Genomic DNA, 20667 nt, shown 5'->3' on the forward strand with positions numbered 1-20667 from the left:
TCGTTTCTTGTGGCGATGTTTTTAAACGGAGGAATGTAGCGATAATCTCCGTTGGTCCTCGGGACTAGCTAACAATGCTCGACAAGCGAACCAAGGAACGAGCTACAACTAGAAGCTATCGGAGCAACTTTGAGAGCGTCCACGACATTCTTTCTTCTCATTCGGATGTTGGCTTGATTCGAAATAAATATAATTATACCATCGTATTTCACAGACACGCAACGAAAATCTGTAAGCGGCAATAGTATAGCCATTACCTATCCGGTTACCGGTTCTTTTATCAATCTTAGTAGCACAGCGTGATCGTAGTAGTCCATCGGCAGCGGTCGGACGCGCATGGCCATCACAGACGGATGCCAGCGTCCTGTCGGGTTCCGAACGCACGAGCCGCGCGCGGCTACAGTGTGCCAATCTGGGTCCTGCTCTCGAACCAGTTAGCTGGCTCGCGGTAAAGTGAGACGAGAATCCTGCGCGTAATTCTATGGAGCACACGCCTGTTTTCGTTATCGAATATGCACATAGTGGCCTTTTTCGACGTCCTTCTTAATCGTTGTAGTCCGCTCAGCCGTCAGCGTCGCCGACAGCGACGAGCCATCTTAAAACAACTTCTAAACGTTCAGACAAAAAATAGCCGGCGAAAAGAACAACAACGCCCGCATTGTGCCTGCTGAGCATCCCGACGATCAGAAAACAACAGCAACAACGATAACAACAGTGGCATCAATGGCGGTAAAAAGTTGCGTAGCAGGAAGGTCATTTTATCACAACTGCTACTTCTTCCCCTGTCCTCGACTGCTGGCAGCAGCGGCGGCGGCGGCACGACGACGAAACAGCACCAGTATCAACAATTCTAATTAAAGGATGCGCGAATCAGCTATAGCATTGTACATCTACCGCGAAATGTCACGCTATGCTTTCGTTTACGCTGGAATAAGAAATTCATTGTGACAATTCTCAAGAATGCCGTGCCATTAGCAGCGCTTCGGGTTTGAAATTGTTGACTAGCCCACTTTGGCCGGTCTCTCTCGTCTCCTCCTTTTCTTTCTCGAAAGAGAGACAGCAAGAGAAATAGAAGTGTGGCAGGGTGGGGTGGAAAACAGGGGGGGGGGGGGACGGCGGGGATAGAGAATCTGTCGATTACATCAACGTAAATGCGCTTCGATCCTGAACGACTGTTTTCGACTTTCAGAACTTTTTGCCGACTCCCTTCTAAGCGGCGCTAGGACACGAACGTTTGAAAGAATCACTTGTGCCATTGTGAACGTAATGTTTTGTATAACTCTTAAATCGTTGCCTTCTGCCAATGCCAGATCTAAGCGCGGTTGGCCTAAGAGGACTGGGGTAAGCTTCTCGCTAATAGATACACGAAAGGTTATTTCGGTGCATTGTGGAAAAGTATGTGACGTAATAATAAGTATTTTGTTTATGTTCTCAAGAGCTTATGCGCCTGTGTAGTCAGACGTATGTGTGTTTTTTATGGGTCAAATATATGTAAGTGAATAGGTGTGTTTTTATCTGGTACAAGTCATGCATCTATATCATTTGATGAGTATACTATAATTATTTAAACTATGATAATTGACTTAAACTAGCCCAACAAGGCCACTGGAACACAGGAAGAGCTCAGGCTTATAAGCTGTTCTTAACAAAGAATCTATGTGTATAAGGGTACAGCCACAATCGTATGATCGGTTCCAGTAACGCGTGCATGCTATACTATCTTCGCTTACACATGTCAAGTCCTCGCCATAATTGTTGCCCTTCTTCATTTCAACTGATTTTCCATTCGTCTTCAGGCGAACCTGAGCCGACCACCGCGGCCTCATGACACTTAAACGATGAGCAATGAGACGACAGCAAAAGACTCGAGAACACCCAGTAAAGATGACCCCGAGAACGCACAAATTCATTATGTTGGCCGTTTACTTGTCATGTCGGACTGTTATAGTCGTGATGCCTGCCGTTCCCTTCGCGATGATGGAGGTACCATCACTGTCGACGACGTGTTTAAATGTCCTGAACAATTTATATGACAAGCGGGCTTCTGTCCGCGCATGCCCAACGCGATTCTATACTCGAGTGTGAATGACTCTTACGCATGTATCATAGCAGTATATCGTAGGCTTTATAATCAGCATGCCTCATGATTGCAGCATTAGCCATAAGGCTAATCCTTTCACAGAATGCCCTTCTTTTCGCGCGCGTTATCTTTTAATCTTCTGTTGACATGGAGCAATATTCTACATGCACCAGATCAAAGCGTCTTTCATAAGCTGGCTCGATCAAATAGACCCAGTTTGAGTTCAAAAAGCACACACACTTTTTTACGGAATGATATAAAACTAGCTATTTTATAGAGTGGTTACGTTGTTCTATTACAATATTCGTTATTGATCATCCATAATAATGTTTGTCTTCTTTTCTTCAGTCATCTTCCAGTTGTTGAAAGCGTTGCCAACTCGACTCTGTGCGTGGATTTACGTGTCCGTGTAGCAGATGGCCATTGATCTGCTGTCTTGCGATGAAATCAGTTACAGTTGGTACGTATTTATTTGGAGATTCGCCAAAATAACTTAACTGTTCTAGTGGGCTATTATTACCTGCTTTTATGCAAGTTCCCCATAAGTCAAAAGGTATTTTACTGTAATATCAAGCGGCTGTTCTTAAAAAAGTTTATTGCTTAACTTTCGAAAAGTGGTGGTGGGTTTTGTTCCCACTGTGGCTGAATGACTTTCTTATTCTAAAGTACGCTGAAACCACTTCAGTTAGCTATCAAACTAACTTGAACGGAGTGAAAGACAGCTGAAACACTAAAAATTAACTTGAGAAAAATCCAATCGGCATCTCTGTCAACATCATGTCAGTAGAAATGAAAATTTGTGTGTCATCATTTAGTTAAATAAAATTACGTCCTTGAATGAAATCCAAGGTGAAAAATTCTGCGTAAAAAGGGCGTCAATTATATACTAATAACTCGCTGGCTACATACATACATACATACATACATACATAGAATGCTTCGTCAATGTTAAAATTGCATGACTATTGTGTGTGTACATATACATGGATGTATAGTGAAAAAGGGTCCCTATTCTACTAGAAGGCATTATGCTACAATATTTTTACATGGACAATGCTTGTTACTGTATTTTGCTTCTGACGCTATTGAGGGTGGAGCACTTATGAACAGCTGTTGACGGAAGGACTGGCAGGACATGATGCTCGCAAGGCGATCACGGGCAGCGGCGTCTGTGTACGATGTTGCCTGAAGCGATCAACAATCGCTAGGCCGAAGTCGGGCAAATATCAGGGTGCCTTCGTTGAAAAAGGCTAGGAGTAGGGGGTTAGCCAGTTAAAAAATATCAAAGACAACCAACGCGTGGAGGCCCATATAACATTGCGAATGTGATCGCAAGCGCTACTGCTTCGAAGCCATGTTGCGATCCTATCAACGCGCGATGTGTGCTATTAATGTGTCTGTTTAGTTGGTGGCAGTGCGTGTCTATGTGTTTATGCTATTTTTGTGTGTAAGAAACAAAAAGGGAGGATATCAGCGCGATATTAGTACCATGGTCGTCGTTGTCAACCGCTCCATGAGATGATCCAAACGCTCCTTAGAAGAGACTGGGCGGTGAGTACGTAACTGGGTATTTGTTCGTGCAGAAACTGAGTTCTATCTAGCAGTCAAGTGAGAAAACTGGCCTAGGATGTTGCAAATAGGTTCATTTCATAGGACATTCACGTGAACAGTACTAAAGCACTGGTGGGAATCTGTCATACTGCGAAATTTTCCAATCTATACAGATGTAGGAAGCAGCATATAAATTAAGTACACTTACGTTTGCAGATACCGTCTGGGCTAAGGAAAGACGGTACGTTCATTCCCGTAGAATGGCATAGAACTATAATGTATACTTATTAAATAATTTCATAGGTGAATAACTTAAGGAAATTGTCGGAGCACTAAAATAAGCTATTTCAGGTATTTTAATTAATGGTCTTTTTTTTTTGTTCTCCCCTAATTTTTTTTTATTATTATTGCTGTTTTCCAGTCGATTCCAGATCGAACAACATGACATATATAGTGGATCCGTGGTATAAGGTCTCACCGAAATGTCACCGCACTGGGGTCGATAAAGGGTTTGATTTATCGCTGCTGTTTGCTTGCAGCATCGAATGGTACCAATTAATTTATATGAGGTTATTACCATGAAATAGCTCACTGCCACGCGCGACCGATGCGGCAGGAAGCTTAGTTGGACTTCACAGATCCTGTTCTATCCTTTCTACAGTGCAAACGACAAGAATTTGTCTTTTCTCGACAGCATCTGGTAGCACCGTTGAGCCGGTATTCGTCGATAACCCAGCAATCTACTATAGAAAATACGCTGTGTAAAATAAGCGTCACTGCAACAGCCTTTAGCGGACCCAGCGGTCACAATTTGGCACATTAATGATCTACAAATGGGCCGATGCTGTCGTTATTGGCATAAAGACAGACCTAGGGAGATAAGGCAAGCAAATGTACTTTGTGCACAACAAACATGAAAACTGCCACTCATTTCAAAACTGTCCCTCAATTTGCTATCTAGTTCTTTCAACGGAGACAATTACTGCTCGAATGCCAGCTTGAAAAATACATCTGTGGACTGGAGGAGGAAGAGTGTGCACTCTATTTCACTTCAGTAACTGTTTTTGTCTTTCGCCAGTATCGACTGCGCGTTATGCCTACGTTGCGTCCCTGATAAAATGTCGCGAAGAAAAAATAGCGCAGTAACTATGTCTCCAGGTAGCCAGCCTGCAGGAAAACCTTGTTGCAGCCTGAGACAACAACACAAGCGGGAGTCATGTGTAGCAGCGACATCTGGACACAGATGCCTGTACCAATCGTACTTGCAGCATTTGTAGTATTTTTTGTTTGCTAATTAAAGCCAACTCAAACTTGCCGGATGGTAAGTCTGTGCAAGACATGGTTTGTACAAGGCTTTAATCATGGCTCTCGTGGCTAACTAACGTCTCACTAATTAATAGGTTATCAAATGTGCTATATCGTGACTCCGCCTGGCGAGATGTTGTTAAACGAGACCCAACGGTTTCATTAGGTAGACAAAAACATGTTTTTCGTCGTTGGGCTGCAGGAAATGATGCGAAAAGCCCAAAGAGCGCTTGCTGGTGATGCGCTTTCTGAAAACACAACAACTCAGAAAACGATCTTGTATTCGAACTTTAGAAAAGTAAAAATAGACATAAATCTAAGTTTTTTGTTTTACGATGTCTAAGGTATTCGGCTGTTTACCATAGCATGCATTTGTTTGAAAATGAGAAACTGCTCTTCTCATGGGTCAATAAGATACCTATCATATACAATAATAATGAACATTTGTTACATTTCTCGATGTGGATTTTATTTGCATCACTTGCTATGCCTTAGCAATGCCAGTCGCATTTGTATCTAAACAGTATCTTTCTATTTTTTTTAACATTATTTTGCCGTGTCTTCAGCTTTATTGTTACACTCTGTCAGTCTTCTTCAAGCTTTCTCGAAATATGCTCGAACCTAGACCCTGTACTAGTCTACACTCTAAGCCGCAAAGTTCAAACTCAGGTAAAGCCAGTGTTTTGGCACCAGATAAAAACAAGCAGGTAAAGAATCGAGGAAACGATCTGAGGAGACTATCTCTCGTGGTGAGTATTCCTGTGACTGCGAATGCTCCTCGACGAGCTAAGCCTTTAGCCTGCAGGTTCAACGAAGGTGAACCAGTCGCGTCTTCAGAAGCTCCGGTTATTCGCAGGCTCACAGAACAACCTTAAAGGACGTTAGCTAGCGGTCTGGGTCTTACTCGTTGCACTAGCAGCTCGATGCTTCAAGCAGCAGATCAACAGCCTTGAGAAATGAAGGGCTGAATTGCCAACGCGTCGATTTCTCCAGCTAGTCGCACTGCGTCCCACTGCCGTTTCGTGGCATTAGCGAAAAATGCTAGGCAGAGAAACCCCAAAAAAATGAAGGGAACAGAAGGGCTGGTTCGGGACTATTGCCTGTCTTACATAATTTTTATTACCTGAGAAAATCCTAAATCGGGATAGTTGTCAGCGAGCAGGCTTTGTTACGAGTGGCCACGGCATGGAAGCGCCACTCCTAGGCAAAGGCCGCGCAGCGAAGCAAAATACGATTCAGAGAGGTTGAAAATGGCGTTTGGTGAGTAGTTGGGAACGAAAGTGGTAGAGAAAGCATTTCGGCCAACAGAAAACGAGTGGTTGAAAAGAAAAAGCAAAATAAGAACGAAAGACAACAGAAATAATGAAGAAAGAAGTCAATGATCCGTAACAGAATCGGATATGGCGGTGGTGAGAGTCAACTCATTAAGGGTGAAAGTGCGTAAGGGAGTGATCAGGTCCTAGCAGTCCAAACAACAACTAGAAATTTTCCTTGATTCTGGGAACCTGGTTAACAAACAAAAACATGTAATACACAGCCAGTACTACATGTAAGACAATAGAAAAGGAAAAGTATCTATCGCGATGTAGCGCGGAGTACATAGATTGTGTATCTAAAAATATAGGATAACAACTCTAACATTCTCTTAATACGGACCATCGTTAGATATAGTGATTAGCAAGACTGAGGCCAAACGATACAGGCATATTTTTGCGTTGGAAGAGTCTGGATGAATCAGTAGAACGCATTACTTACGACACTTTGTTAGTATTTACTTTAGCATCAGATTGTGTTACGATTACTGTTGATGTGGTCTCCGAAAAGAGAAAAAACGTTGATCAGCAAAGATTTGCCATAAGGAGTAAAGTGGGCTTGTTTTGGTTGGTTTTTTTGACAGTTGGTAGGTCCATTTTATATTTAACGCCAACTCCAGAAACTTGTTTTTGCTTGCGAAACATAAAGTCAAACTTCCTTGCCTTCCTTGCTTTTGCTTAAAACATACAAGTGGCCCCCAAAAATCCAAAACAACGGGGTATGGAAAGAATACATAGCATTAGAGAAATATTCACAGCAAATTATTTTATTTTTGACTGACCCCCGGCTGCAGAACTTTTGACGGGATACGGAGACTTTTAGTACGGGACTGCGGAAGCCGTGGGACAAGCAATGCTCAGCTCTGGCCACGCGACCTCTATGCGTGTCCTTCGATTTTGTGCTATTACTTCCTTGCAATAGAGTTGTACCTGGCGGTTAAATTTGATGTGAAAGTTTGAAGAAACGATGTGATTGCACTTGGCTAATCGTGGTATACCGATACGATAATCCACTTAGATTCAGCAATTCCTTTTCCCCGCTCTTTAAGATTCGTTCATGTTTGTTATTTTGTACTTTGCAGATTCGTATGCAAGACTACATATGATTGACTAGACCTTGGAATTCATCTAGGTCAGATCATGAGTCACGGTGTGGCTGTACGTTATTTGCAAAAACTTCGAAAGCCCAGGTACAGTTTGGACTTGGACAAATGCAGGCATATCGCACAGAAATATAGGCTCAGACTGTTTTCGTTGCAACGAAAATAGCTTGGGGTCGAACCCATATTTATTGATGAAATTATAGCCAATGCGTTTCCAATCTGACGCAACCAGTATATCATCGGGCCTCGAGGGACAGCGGGGCTGAACTCAGGTTACTTCGCCCTTGGTTTATTGCAGGAATGTGAAGAATTTGAGACACGCCACCAAATACCTTGTAAATGGCCAGATTGACCTCTGGATGGCCCGAAGACCGACCTGAACTCCACCGGATCTCCATAACCGTTGGCTTTCATTTCGAACCAAGTTCATAACTGCCGAGATCTGCATGGCGGAAACGGGCCTGTTTTTGAATGGTCCAAAACAAAGATTCAAGGTTGCTCGATTTTAGACATGGCTATCGAGAATATAAATAAGATTCGTCACACTTCAATTTCAAGTAAAACTTCTTGTTCTTTTAACGAAACAAACACACAGACCATAATGTCAATAGTGAAATTTAAGTATAAGAAGTTATTTAGTCATGGAACGTTTGTGAAGCTGCCGTCAATAATGAAAGACGATGAAACAAACAAGTTCGATTACCGTAAGCAGAGAAACTAAAAAAAAAATCCCACAGCATTAATCATAAAACTCTATTTCTTATAACCTAATGGTGAGCTTAGTTTGCGTAACTTGTTATTTTACAGGCGTGGAAGATATTTCTTTTGAGGCTTGGGGGTTATTAAGTCTAGTAGATAATTAACGATACTGGTTTGCTCTCAGAATGAGTCTGGGATTCGATATCAAATTGAAACTGTGGCGTGGAGTATAACGTACCGTTCTATTTTGTCCTTAGGTTCAGTCGATTGTGTGAAACTGAATCATAAAGCCAACTATTATTTTGTACACCTGCATTAACTGGCGGCAATATGTGTGTATTTTCTTGCGTTATGTTGTAGTAATAAACAGTGACCACCTTGATCCGGGCAACCTTTTCGAAGATTCATTTCTCTACCTATTTGAACCTTTTACGGCAAGCATCACTTGTTGGCCGCAATCACAGGGTCCAAAGGAATATTCAAGGACACCACTGATCACCCTCTGTCTGGCTACCTGCCCACTTATTGTATTTTTTGTGCAAGGTGGATAATCGCGTTTTTCTTTGTAGCTGTGGCAGCCGCGTCCGGCAACAGTCGCGGCAGTGGCAGAAGCAACAATAAGCGAAAGAGGTATTTGACGAAACAACCTGTTCGATTTTGGGAACTAACAATCAGGAGAATTCTCCAGCAAGTTCTCTCCTCTCGAAGGCGCAGAGGCCACAGGCAGAAGGCGAAACAGGACAGCTAAGCGCCAAAACAGCGGCCAAGGCCAAACTGATCGAAGCCAAGGTTCGATCGCACCAGTGAACAACGGCGTGAAGCAGCAATTGCGATCTTGATGAGGTCGAGGAACTGAAAACCGAATATACATCGTATAATCATATAGTGCACTCAAAGGATGGAAACAAGAAATGAGCCTCCACTTGCGCGGATGTCAATGTGGTGATTGTACCTTTCCGCATTGAGCAATTCTGGTCTTAGTTTAATGCGCAGCCATCGCGTTTGAAAGATGGGCCTGCCCAAAGGATGGTACAGCGTTTTAAACTGAGGCCACCGATTTAGCCAAATTATTGGAGCTCGGATCGAGAATCACAGAGGCCTCTAAGGTCGTGTCACTAGTTTAACTATCGATAGGGTTAAACTTCTGTCGGATCCGTCGAACAGCTAGCTAGCTAGCTAGCTAGCTAGCTGCTGGCAAGCCAAGCTGGGAACCACTGTATTTTGTTTCTTCTATTTGTGTTCGCCGCAGTACCTCGCTTGAGCGCATATACCTTTAAAGCTCATTGACTGACCTACGCAAATTCAAAAACAGCATGAACTCATTACTTGCTATGTGATACAACTGGCGTTTTTTTCCCATGAACTGAGGTTCTTTATGCGACGTGTGTTCATCGACGCACTATATGATATATAGAATCATAGCGGAGCGGCTGGGGCTTTTCCTTTACCTTTGACAAAATTTTCATAAAATTTGTCAGATATCAGACATTTCATTGCACACTTAATTTCCAAAACTATAGGATAAAATAAAAAGAAAAAATGTAGCTAAAATGTAGAAATGGAATTAGAAAAACATGGTAGAGGTTTATAATTCGAGCTCATTTACGAGTAGCTTGAATATGTGGACCCGAAAATGATGGCTGTAAGAAGTTAATAATAATTTTTTTTTAAAAAGTCAATCGAGATTCTAAAAATTTCAATAAGTTGTTTATTGCTTAAACATAACGTGCGCAACGTGTAAGGCATACAAACTACAAAGTAGGTTCCGAAGGAAGTGTTACATAAGAGTATGTAACATCCCGTCGACCGGCAGTTATATTGTTACTACTCTCCGTGCTCTTGATCTCGTCGTCTCGCCGCGGTGCCATCGCCAATAGCGACATACAGGCTCGGTATGAACAACAAACGAAGCTGTGTGGGGTGGTGCCCCCTAGCCGTTCTCCAGTCAGCTCTCGTAGCAGCGTGCACTCGAGCTCGCTGTTCTTCGACCTTCGAACTGAGGAAGTCCAGCATCATTCTAACCGACACATCGAACGAGCAGGCGCACTTGCCTACCTACCACAGATGCCTAGGTTCCGAGACAGCGAGAGATATATTCCGACCATACGACAACCCCTTTTTCTTTTTATTCGATGGCGATACTGTCACTAGCGAGAGTAAGGGGTTAAAAATGGCCCATGCAGCATTGCGCAACCTTCTATTGCTTGTCTCCGGTCACCCGATCGGCTGCCCGCCAGGTCGGCTGGCCGGGTTCGCTGACAGCGGCCTCCGAATACCCACGAGATCCCTGACGCAGTCGTCTTACTTCCCCATCATCTCGCGCTGACGATGCGATCACTGAGTACACCACTAGCGGCGACAGTAGCCGAAAGCGAAATCTCTTAGGAACATCGGCGTAGAAGCAGCGAAGGTGTGCCCGACCCAGTTCGCGCAGGGTGGCAATGTTGAGACTGGGAAACTACGGGACGAGATCGGCAAGATCCCCAATCTGAGAGAAAAAAAAAACTTAAAGTAGAAAATCCACGCAAAATGTTTTTGTCCTAAAAACGGCATTTGATAGGTGAGACACGAAGGGCGCACACATTCATCCCAAACTAAATAGGAATGAAACGTTTCAGCGATAACAGCCGCCCTTATAACGATCCATGCCAAATGAACGAAAATAAATTTAATACACATAGAATTATATATAAATAATACGTTTTCGTGTATTTTTGATGAAACGTGACCAATCAAATACGAAATGGCGTACCCGATCAACGCTAGCCATAGCCTATTCGATGGCCAGCAACTAGCTACCTATCGAGCAAAGCGAACTCAGAAAAAACATATTTCATGTTTTCAGTTCTACAAAAAAAGATTAATAATACTAATAAATAGCTATAAGAATAAACACGAAATTGGCGGATATGGCAAGCCGTTTTTGAAGCCTTCATAGATTTTGTTAGATCGCAAAATAGATATAGGATTGACAAACAGAACAGATGAAAATTGCATTTGTGCGCATACTTTTTAATTAAGTTATGTGATCTTACTAAATATAGTCAGAATCGTGACATTTCATTGTGCATGTTGTTTATGTCGTTCGGCGGTGTAGCTCCTAGGATCAAAAGATGGCACGTAGCTGATAGAGTGTGTTTGTCTCAGATCATTAGATCAACATGGCTACCATTTCAATGACTTTTCAACTTCAATTCCAGCTGGTTCAATCACTTCTTCGTTTTCGTCGGTCCTGTATCCAAATAAAACATTTGTCATTATCGACCAGGCAGCTCCCTTTATCGACTACTATACCGGTATCCCACCTTGCTCAAACGTGCCAACACTTAATAGCGCTCTACGTTCAAAATCTCAGCCGAAGTTATCCAGGTCAGGCCTTAGAAGCTATTGTTTGGGCTTGCATCTACTCCGCGTACAAACTGTGCATAAAGCAGAAGTGCAGAATTCATACTTCGGTAGCGTCGTTACTGAAATAATCGAACGGCAATTTTCGACATAGAAATGGGAAGCGTAGAGGAATCTTAGCGCAGGAAGTTCCTCTTCACCTTCACAGACTCTATCGAGAACGGGACACGGAATCGTTAGAAAATTGACTGAATACGAATCGAAACTGGGACAGACGTGAACGACGAGGGCCGAACACCAAACGAAAATCGGCCTTCACGATATTGATGAGGCTATCTGTTAGAAAGCGGATCACTAAAGCTATCAGTAAGGGCTCAAACATCCCGTTAGCAGCGTAGCTACTGGAGAAACTCCTCCGATGTAACAAGCTTGGTCCCTTAACGCCTTCAATGGTACACACAGATGTACCGTTATGCAGTGCCACAGCCTACACGACAATCTGACCTCGAGTTGCGTGTTCGACATGACTTCATCGGTGTTCTACGACTTACTCTCGAAGAACTCGCCTTTCAAACAAGAACAAGTCGAATGGGCGTTGGCGAATCCAGGCAGAACATGACGCTGTACCTAAAGATTGAAAAATCATTGTAGCGGATCAGAGGGTCAGATATACTGACACATACAACATACACAGTGGGACGAATAGTGAGACATCAACGAGCTTTCACAAAGCAGGAACCGAATATGATCATTTTTCTTCCTCATGTCAACAAAATGCTGTGACTACAGCGGTAAAAGGCAGTAGAGGGCGTGGTGGTCGTGTCTTCGAGACCTAGAGCGCCACCTCTTTCGGAGCACCTATGACGAGAGGCAGACGCCGACGAAGATTGCCTTGCACGTACCAGAGACAGCTAAGCAAGATTTCAACGAGCTTGATTTGATAGATCCATTGACCTTCTGGTGTCTTCGACAACGGGTTCGGCACCGTTCAGATTAGGATTCTCAGACTGAGAACAGAGCACTGCCTGTTGTTACCGGCACTGCAATGGGAACTGCTACGCTATTTTGTGAAAAAAAAAACATATTATACGTTATTAAGTTGGCACTGAATTGGCGTTGTCCTGGTCGTCGTTCTCCTGGTTCAACCTTATTTAGTGCTGATTTATCTGTTTGTTATACCATGTAAAAACCACAGTTTTACAATGATTGTTATTACCCGATCGTGGCTATCATTGCTGTCGAGTTGACTAAGCTTGACCATATCCCCATACCTAATTCAGAACACCAATATAGGAAAGAAGATTCACTTTTACATTTGGCAACATATGTAGGTATATTTGATGTTCTTAAGTGAAAACAATAACCTACCTCGACAACAAAATCGTAAGCTGTAGTCTTTTGTTTGTCACTACAGTCCTTTGTCTATTCATTTAATAAGGAAATACCTCGACAAGGAATGAACATTATTAAGCTTAGACACCAACAAACAGGTTTGTAATGTCACATACACACGCGCACAGCTCAGAATTCTTTAAAACGACAGCAAGGGCATGAAGGACTGTCGGGTGAATTGGCCTTTCGCTGTTCTCGAGCCGTGCGGATGCGCATGTATCGTCCAGAAGCGGAAAACTCGAATATCGATGGCAGGCTGAAGGGGACAGAACGACAAAACAACAACTAACGACAAAAAGGTTTTCTCCAGCACAGCTTCAAAGAGATTCGGCTCGATGCTTCCGTGTCCAACCTGGCGAATCAGTTTGTTTTAGTGGCTGTGGTGGCCCCATCATTCCGTCCATGTTCATTACCATGACGCATTTATGCACGGATCACATCGGTGCACCGCGCTCAGTTTAAAGCGGAAAATGGCCGCGAGGAAAACCGCTACAGATGGGCAGTCGTCAATCATAGATATGACAGCAAATTCAACAGGTTGAAGTAAAATTCAGACTAACAAAGATACCAAATTAAGCCAAGTTAAGATTTATCGTTGCTACTGCTACTGATCTTAGTGACGATGCTAAAATTTCTGTTGATTTCAGTGGCAGCACAGAACAGGTAGATAACCCACTCGTGGTTAGCTGGGCATATTTATTAGCCTGGGCACCAAGTTAAGCAATAGCCTTACACGTGAGATAGCGGCCAAACTGTTGTCTGCCGCGTACTGTTGTAAGCCGTTTGTCTGTGTTGGGTGGACGCCTATAGATGTACTGTGTAATGCCCGTTAAAAAGGAGCTGCCATCTCAATGAGGGACAGCTCAGAAAGTGTAAATACTTCCTTAACCGTTTTTCAGCCTCTTTGTGGTGTTCTACCACACCAGCGATGTTGGTGGTGTTGAGCGAAGATGAAAAGGAATCAGAAGAAAGCGAGGGTAAGAAGCCAAGTGAAATTTCCCAGGGTTTCTCTTTTCCTTGCCTTTCGTCCCGTTCGTCGGTTTGCTTTTTTCAGTTTCCATCCGCAGAAATCTCTTTGTCTTCTATACACGTTTCTTTATTCATTGTCATTGTCATTGTCGTTGTCGTTGTCGTTGTCGTCGCCGTCGTCGTCATCGTTATTGTTGGCATCCTTCTCTTTTTTTCCACTTTAACCTTCTACCTGACCCGTTGCGTTTCCATCTACCTCTCCTTCGATTCTTTATCATCCCATTCGGTTTTGTTTTTATTCTTTATTCCTACAAAAGTCACAACAAAACGAACGAACGATAGGCTAAGGCGTGATAGTTAGGCCATGGCCGTACGGTAGCCGCTCGATTCGTAACACAGAACTAAAGCCTCGAGAGAAGATCTCCAGCATTAGCATCATCACGCCCGATGGTTCTTCTTCGTTTTCAACTTATATTCATGTTATAGTTGTAATAATCAACAACAATGTCAGTACCCGAAATAACGGTCACGGTAGCGGCTGAGCCAGTATTTCTGTCGGCACTGGCGATAAAACGCGGAGCCGCGAGGGAAAAGTTGAAAATGCCAAAACGCTTCATCTTCAAGTCGGCGGCACGCGGGGACGATAAGTTAACGCACACTGCGGGTGATTGTTGCGACCGTTGTTGTTATTGTCCTCCAATAAAAGATCAGAGTGCATCCGCAAAGGGATAAAATCACTTTTATCGAAAACAGAATGTGAACAAGGGTCTCAAATGTAATATGTGTGACTTCATTTGATGCTGCTGAAGTGCTTCTTTTAGGTGAGGATCAAAGGAACCGTAAATACTGTACAACAATGCTTTTGATTTGCGGCGTGAAGTAGATCGAATTGTTCTTCACTTTTCTAAGGACCTACGCTCTACCTAAAGGCTGCAAGGATTAATTTTAATGAAATATCGTCCCCGAGGTACATTTCTAGTTTTCATGATCTCGCATAAAGCTAAGACAAAGGCGTCAGATTTTTTTTAGCTAACATTTGCAGAGTTTACATTAGAATTGCGGTGACTGCAACTGAGCATCAAAGAAACAACGACGAGTTCGCTTCTACTATTTTCTTTTTTCGGTTCTAATAACGACGGTCTCCGCTGGATATTTCGCGGTAAACTCTGTCTATTTAGATTGTAAAATTCACTTTCGTCAAAGCGACGTCATCAAGCTAAATCCTATAAAATTACCACTCACGTAATAATACCCAAGATCTATATAGGTTTGCTATTATCTGTGAAGAACTCCCCTAGGCATACGTGAGGTTTTCAATCAAACATAATCACGATTTGTTTTATGCTGAAAAACACGAACCAATGCTTAACTCAAACATAAAACATTTACTTAGTGACTGTAAAGACACTAAGATCAATCTAGTTATACGAATGTAGCAAAACATTGTTCAGAAACTGAAAACATACAGGAATTACCTCTGATCGTGAGACGATGCCAGGTAAAGGTGATTTTATAAGAATTTCTCATAGAGGATAAGCTCCGTGCTCGCGTTCGCGTTCCTTATCAGTGCTTAGAACAGACTGGCAGAGCTGCCGCCGGGAATATCACTATTTACAGAAGCCTCGATTATAAATTTCAATGGCGAGAAAACCCAATGTACAAAAATACCTTCATCAAAGCGTAAGGAAAAACCAAATGTTCGACATCGGCCCTTAATTCTTCTCAACATTAGCGATGATCAATCAATACAGACTAAAGCGAATTGTGTAGAACAAATCCTCACGTTATTTTAATCTATAGCTATCATCATATCGTATATAGAGTAAAACGCTACATAGCTAATCCCTAATTGTACCTATATATTTTGCGATAGTGCGCCTATAAGCCGCCACGGGGAAAATTGCAGGCCAGCCGGCTGATAGATAGCTTAATGTAAGTAAATATTTACTTTGTTATTTGAAATTGTGATATTTCGCATGTATAGGTACGTTTTATAGATTGTCGTGTAAAAATACAACCTTATATTGTTTAGGGTGAGAACTTGACGTCCCGCTGTAATCATCAGACGAAATGGTCTTCCTCATAAGCGTCGGCTTAGCGCAAAGCGTACAGCGTCCATCAATGGCTACCTTTGCTTCTGCTAGGACGCGAAATTGCCCTTTCCGCCAGTCCACACCTAATCTACGGCAACGGTTTCCCCTAACCTTTCAAAAATAACAGATTACCTACATTTCTTACAAAACTGAGTAAAGCTTTGCCAATACGCTTTACCGACAGAGATTTTTTTGTTGAAGTACACCCATAGAACAACGAATATCTGAGAATTTAGATTGATCCAAGTGATACTTATGGAAGAGTTAAAAAGGAGCCGCACGGAATACTCTGCAATGTCAGCGGAATTAACTGACAGTGGAATACTCTTGGACGTAGTTAACGCATTAATTTTATAATGGATCTACCAGGCAACGACATTTTCCGAGTGATCAAAGCCTGTTTGCATGAATGATCGCAGACTTTCCGGAAATCAATCAGTGACTACAACGCATGACGATAAAATGATCCGTGGAAAAAGCGTGGAAAACAACAATTTAATGATGACGCTTTGCGTATTTGACATAGTTGCGGTCATAGCCAACGTGTTTATAGGACACAATGGCAGATATTGTTACCGGCAAAGGCAACATAACGATTGCAGAAACTGGCCGTCATCAGATGCACCGGGCGGTAACAGGATTCGTAACTATAATTTGCTATTCGAAATACTGCTGTTACTTCTTCAAGCGACATCACAATGATCGGTGGAACATTTAACAAAAATACCACGCGATTAAGACATTAGTATAATGGCGATAACGATCACGTCAATGGCGCTAATTATCGTAAGATTTAAACAATACAGCGCAACGGTCGCCGTTCAACGAGCAGCTATATATTAAATAATGCCATTACTAATCGCAGGACACACGCATATAGATAGGGCATGTTTCATGAAAGGAGAACAATGCAGATAAAATACACCGCCTACAGATACGTTCGTACCCAAAGACAAACGATCGCACACACAAATACACACACGGGGTCATAGGCTACACGAACACCCACAAAGGGAACTAAATCGGAGATCATTATTAGCCACCAAACAATATCGTTCCTCTCGAGGAGGAAATGATGATAATTATTATAGATTACTCCACTTCGTGAATTATTATAGAATCGCAAAAACAGCTTCAAAACCTAGGCAATAGAAAGGCCTCATTCTATTGCCTATAAAGCTAGGCAATAGAATGAGGCCTGCGCATAGATTTACGCAAGGCTTGTGATTTAAAGAAATTCTGTCGATTTGTGTACTTTTTTTGATGAGCCTCACAGAGTCGTCTCTAGCGACAGTGAACGAACGAACGCATCGTTTCGTAAAGATTTGTTTATTTGTGCACAGCTCCTACACAGGATATGGGTGAGTCTCCGGGTGCGAATCACCAATGGGGTAAAGGGCTGCTTGAGAAACTTCGCTAATAGTGTAACCTGCAATTACATATCTCGCTTAATAGATACTGTTTGGTATTATCAATTAAAATGTCTGTATATGTTTAAAATCTTGCGAGTGGTTGGCCCAAATATTCCGTAACGCATTTTTTCGCTTCTTAAACACGTTACATGAAGTCCCATCTTTTTCTACAGGTAAACTTCGGATTCGGAATTATATTAGGAGTCGGTGATTTGTTTACTGAAAAGGATGACAAAAGTCTCTCTGAGCTGCAACTGAGACAAAGTCGGTCTAATTTCCCGTTGGGTATAATCCGGCGAAACTTAAGCAGCTTCATTAAGATTTGATCACGTAGCTCATCGGTTACGTATGTACTTACCTATATCTTTCAATGTTAACGGATGATTACTTTCGCGATGAAGCAAGATCTGTTCTTCAGCTAGTTTATACTAAAATACGACAAAAGAAAAAAAAAAAGATAAACGCCGCGATGTTTATTGTGGTCCTATGGCAACAGGTTTTATGAGCGTGCTCGTCGTAAAAAACCGACCACATATCCATGTCGTACATCTTGTAACAGCCTATTCGTCACTGCAGTTTCATACCGAAAACATGGCGGTACGTTCTTTCGGTAGCGACGTAAGTAGACCATCGAATAGATGCGATCAGTAAATTCGAGCACGTTCTACTCGATGTTATACGTTTGTTACGAAGTATCTCCCTCGATCCTCATTTCCAGTACAGAGTGTTCGACAAATGTTTCTTTTATCGTACATTTATTGTCTCATTGACAAAAGCTGACTTTGCTCTCCGCACGTATGGACCATCGATCTACGCTCCACAATAATTCACTGTTCATTCCTATGCAGATTATCTGAAATTGTTCCAAATATGGTAGTACATGATAATAAACACAACGACGCCGAAGTGCATCGCTAGGAGCGTTGGACATGGGATTGCGTCCTCTCCGATATAGCGCACAAATGTATAGAAAAAAATTAATTCATTTTGATAATGATACCCTCCGCCCTACTACGTCCCTATCCATGCTCATCTCCATTGATAACGAGCCGCATGAGCGTCATAAACAGCCGAGAATACAGCTGTTACCTCGCCGATGATAGTAACGGGCAGCGGCCGTCATAGCATAGACCATTGTTTGGATTTGGCGTTAACGAAGACAAAAAAAGATCCAGAAAAGATCATTACGATAATGGCAATATACAAAAATAACATTGAGAGCAGTAGCAACAATGACGACGATGATATAATACAGAAACGGTTTCCCCTCGCGTTCAGGGAAATTTTTGGTACAAGATATGCTGCTGGTGATGTTCATCTCGTACGTTCGTCCATCTTTCTCCTACATTTCACTCTATCATCTAGCTTCGTAGAATTTGCCCCTTCTGACCATATTTTTTTGTTGGTCCTTTTCAGCGTTTCAGCTATACGCCTGTGCCTTTTGTTGGTAATTGTCTCTCATGGCGGCCCGTTACAACGCTAACGAACGACCGGGGTGTATCCAGGCCTCTGCCGCCGCCGCCGCCGCCGCCGCCGCCGCTGGGGCGACTATCGCCGGCTGTCGTCGCGGTAGTAAGACCATTACTATTACGTCCACTACTGATTGCCGCCTGCCATACAGTACTAGCACAGAATACAAGTCATCCGTTATCAAGTGAGGGAGAAGACGCGAGAAGTATTACGCCGTGTATTGACGGCGAGCAGCGGCCGCCGTTCGCCTTCCGCCACGAGGTGGTGGGTCTGCCAACGCTAGATCGGCGGTAACAGCAACGACAGCAACAGGCACAACAATAACAAGGCAAGATAGCAAGCACAATCGAGCTCCAATTAGCTGATCAGGCCGGAGAAAAATAGAGGAATCAAAAGATACGATAGAGAGAATCCTCGAGAAAACTGGGAAGGAAGAAAAGAGGAGAGATTCATATAGGAGAAAATGACCATTGAAATATATAAAATATGAGCTGCTCGTAAAAATGAAGAGGTAAATGCTTTGTGTGCAACTGCGAAAAAAACATATCAAACGAGAATTCGCTTCAATCAGTCAGGCATGCAGGCAGGCCTACTGTGAATATCCTGATCAAGTTTGTATTATATACACAGAAATGATTTCATCCTATCGATGAGCTCGCAGGCACCTTGACCATTCAAGGACTGAAATTTATTTCCACGAATCAGTGTTCTATAACTTTTGATTCAAATATGCTTCCAACATAATCGATTTAAGAAGTCTGAAAGCGTAAGATTTGGCCAAAAATCTACGATGAGAAAAATAACATAAGAGTCGTTTAAGACAAACATCTTTGTTTATATCTAAAGACAGCGTTGGTGGGATTTACTACCCGCTGCAACAGCTTTTTCGTCTTTTATTTTGTGGCTAATTTGAATTGATGCCGTCGTGATATGGTCGGTCGTTTATAGTTGCGTCCATTTTCCTATTATTTGGAGTACACTTTTCGCTGAGACGCTTCGGACAGAAAACTACCTGAACATTTACATTAAAAAAATTAGAGAAAAAGTATACAGCGCAGTCGCATAATCGAAATTTAAACAGTGATTAAAATCAGTTGCTCTTCACTTGGAAGTGTTATGCCATCATTGTGGTCACAGATGGGAAGCACGCATTGGCACGCATCAAATTTATGTTTGCAGAGTTCGTCCTGGAGTTGGATAGAGACTATAAAAGATTTTATGACTAGACTGCGCCTGTCTAGAGTTAGTGTTTTATACAGCCAGGAACCTCTCGAAAACCTCAAATAATTTCCAAAAATACCTGAGTCGCAAATGAGAACAGACCCGAAACTCCATGATCGTCGTTCTAACGTCCCACCCATCTAGTAAAGCTTCAGGTAGAATGTTTAAATTATGCATCTTTAAGAATACACGTCATATTGACTAATTTTTCGACTTCCCCCCAACGAATAACAAATGATGCTAATAAACTGCTCAATTTAACCGCTGTTCGTATTAACAACCGATGTCGCTACCCTCATTACCCCCCCCCCACCTCACCCCAGAAAATAACTGTAACGAGACTAAATCGATAATAATGCAACTCCTTGGACCCAGAACGTGGTTACTACAAGACCTTTCATTTATCATGACTAATCTATATGATTTCCTAGTCACATCTACAGCTATGCCTGTAGAATAATAATAACAAAAATAATAATAAAAAGAACAGGAAGAAGTTATTCACGACATTATTGCTATCATTATCTGTGCCTTTCTCCCAAAATTGGTCAATAAATAAACCCCCGTTACATGTATATATACAAGCGCGTGTGTATACTGTAGGGTCGTCGGATGAGTTGCCTTACGCGTTGGTACAAATCCGCTAGTACGCAATAGAACCCAAACATAGCGGACTTAGATCCGAAATAAAGCTGCTGGAATGAGTTACATCGA

The 20667-nt window shown here is 42.4% G+C and overlaps 1 protein-coding gene across 6 annotated transcripts in view; it reads right to left on the reverse strand.

Moving 5' to 3' along the window:
- LOC111261191 (uncharacterized) overlaps positions 1 to 20667 on the reverse strand; it is a 46221-nt gene that overhangs the window by 16105 nt on the left and 9449 nt on the right. For 2 of the 6 annotated variants that reach the window (XR_015311417.1, XR_015311409.1), the window contains exon 2: positions 9752 to 10539. The exons of 2 other annotated variants lie outside the window; for them this stretch is intronic. The gene's annotated coding sequence lies outside the window, so the exon portion shown is untranslated. Of the gene's footprint in view, positions 1 to 9751; positions 10540 to 15232; positions 15426 to 15775; positions 15957 to 20667 lie in introns of those variants that run through there. 2 more of the 6 variants (XR_015311416.1, XR_015311418.1) reach the window with 2 other exon arrangements.

The sequence above is a fragment of the Varroa jacobsoni genome, unplaced genomic scaffold (assembly GCF_002532875.2).
Source record: "Varroa jacobsoni isolate VJ856 unplaced genomic scaffold, vjacob_1.0 scaffold_60, whole genome shotgun sequence".
Taxonomy (NCBI): domain Eukaryota; kingdom Metazoa; phylum Arthropoda; class Arachnida; order Mesostigmata; family Varroidae; genus Varroa; species Varroa jacobsoni.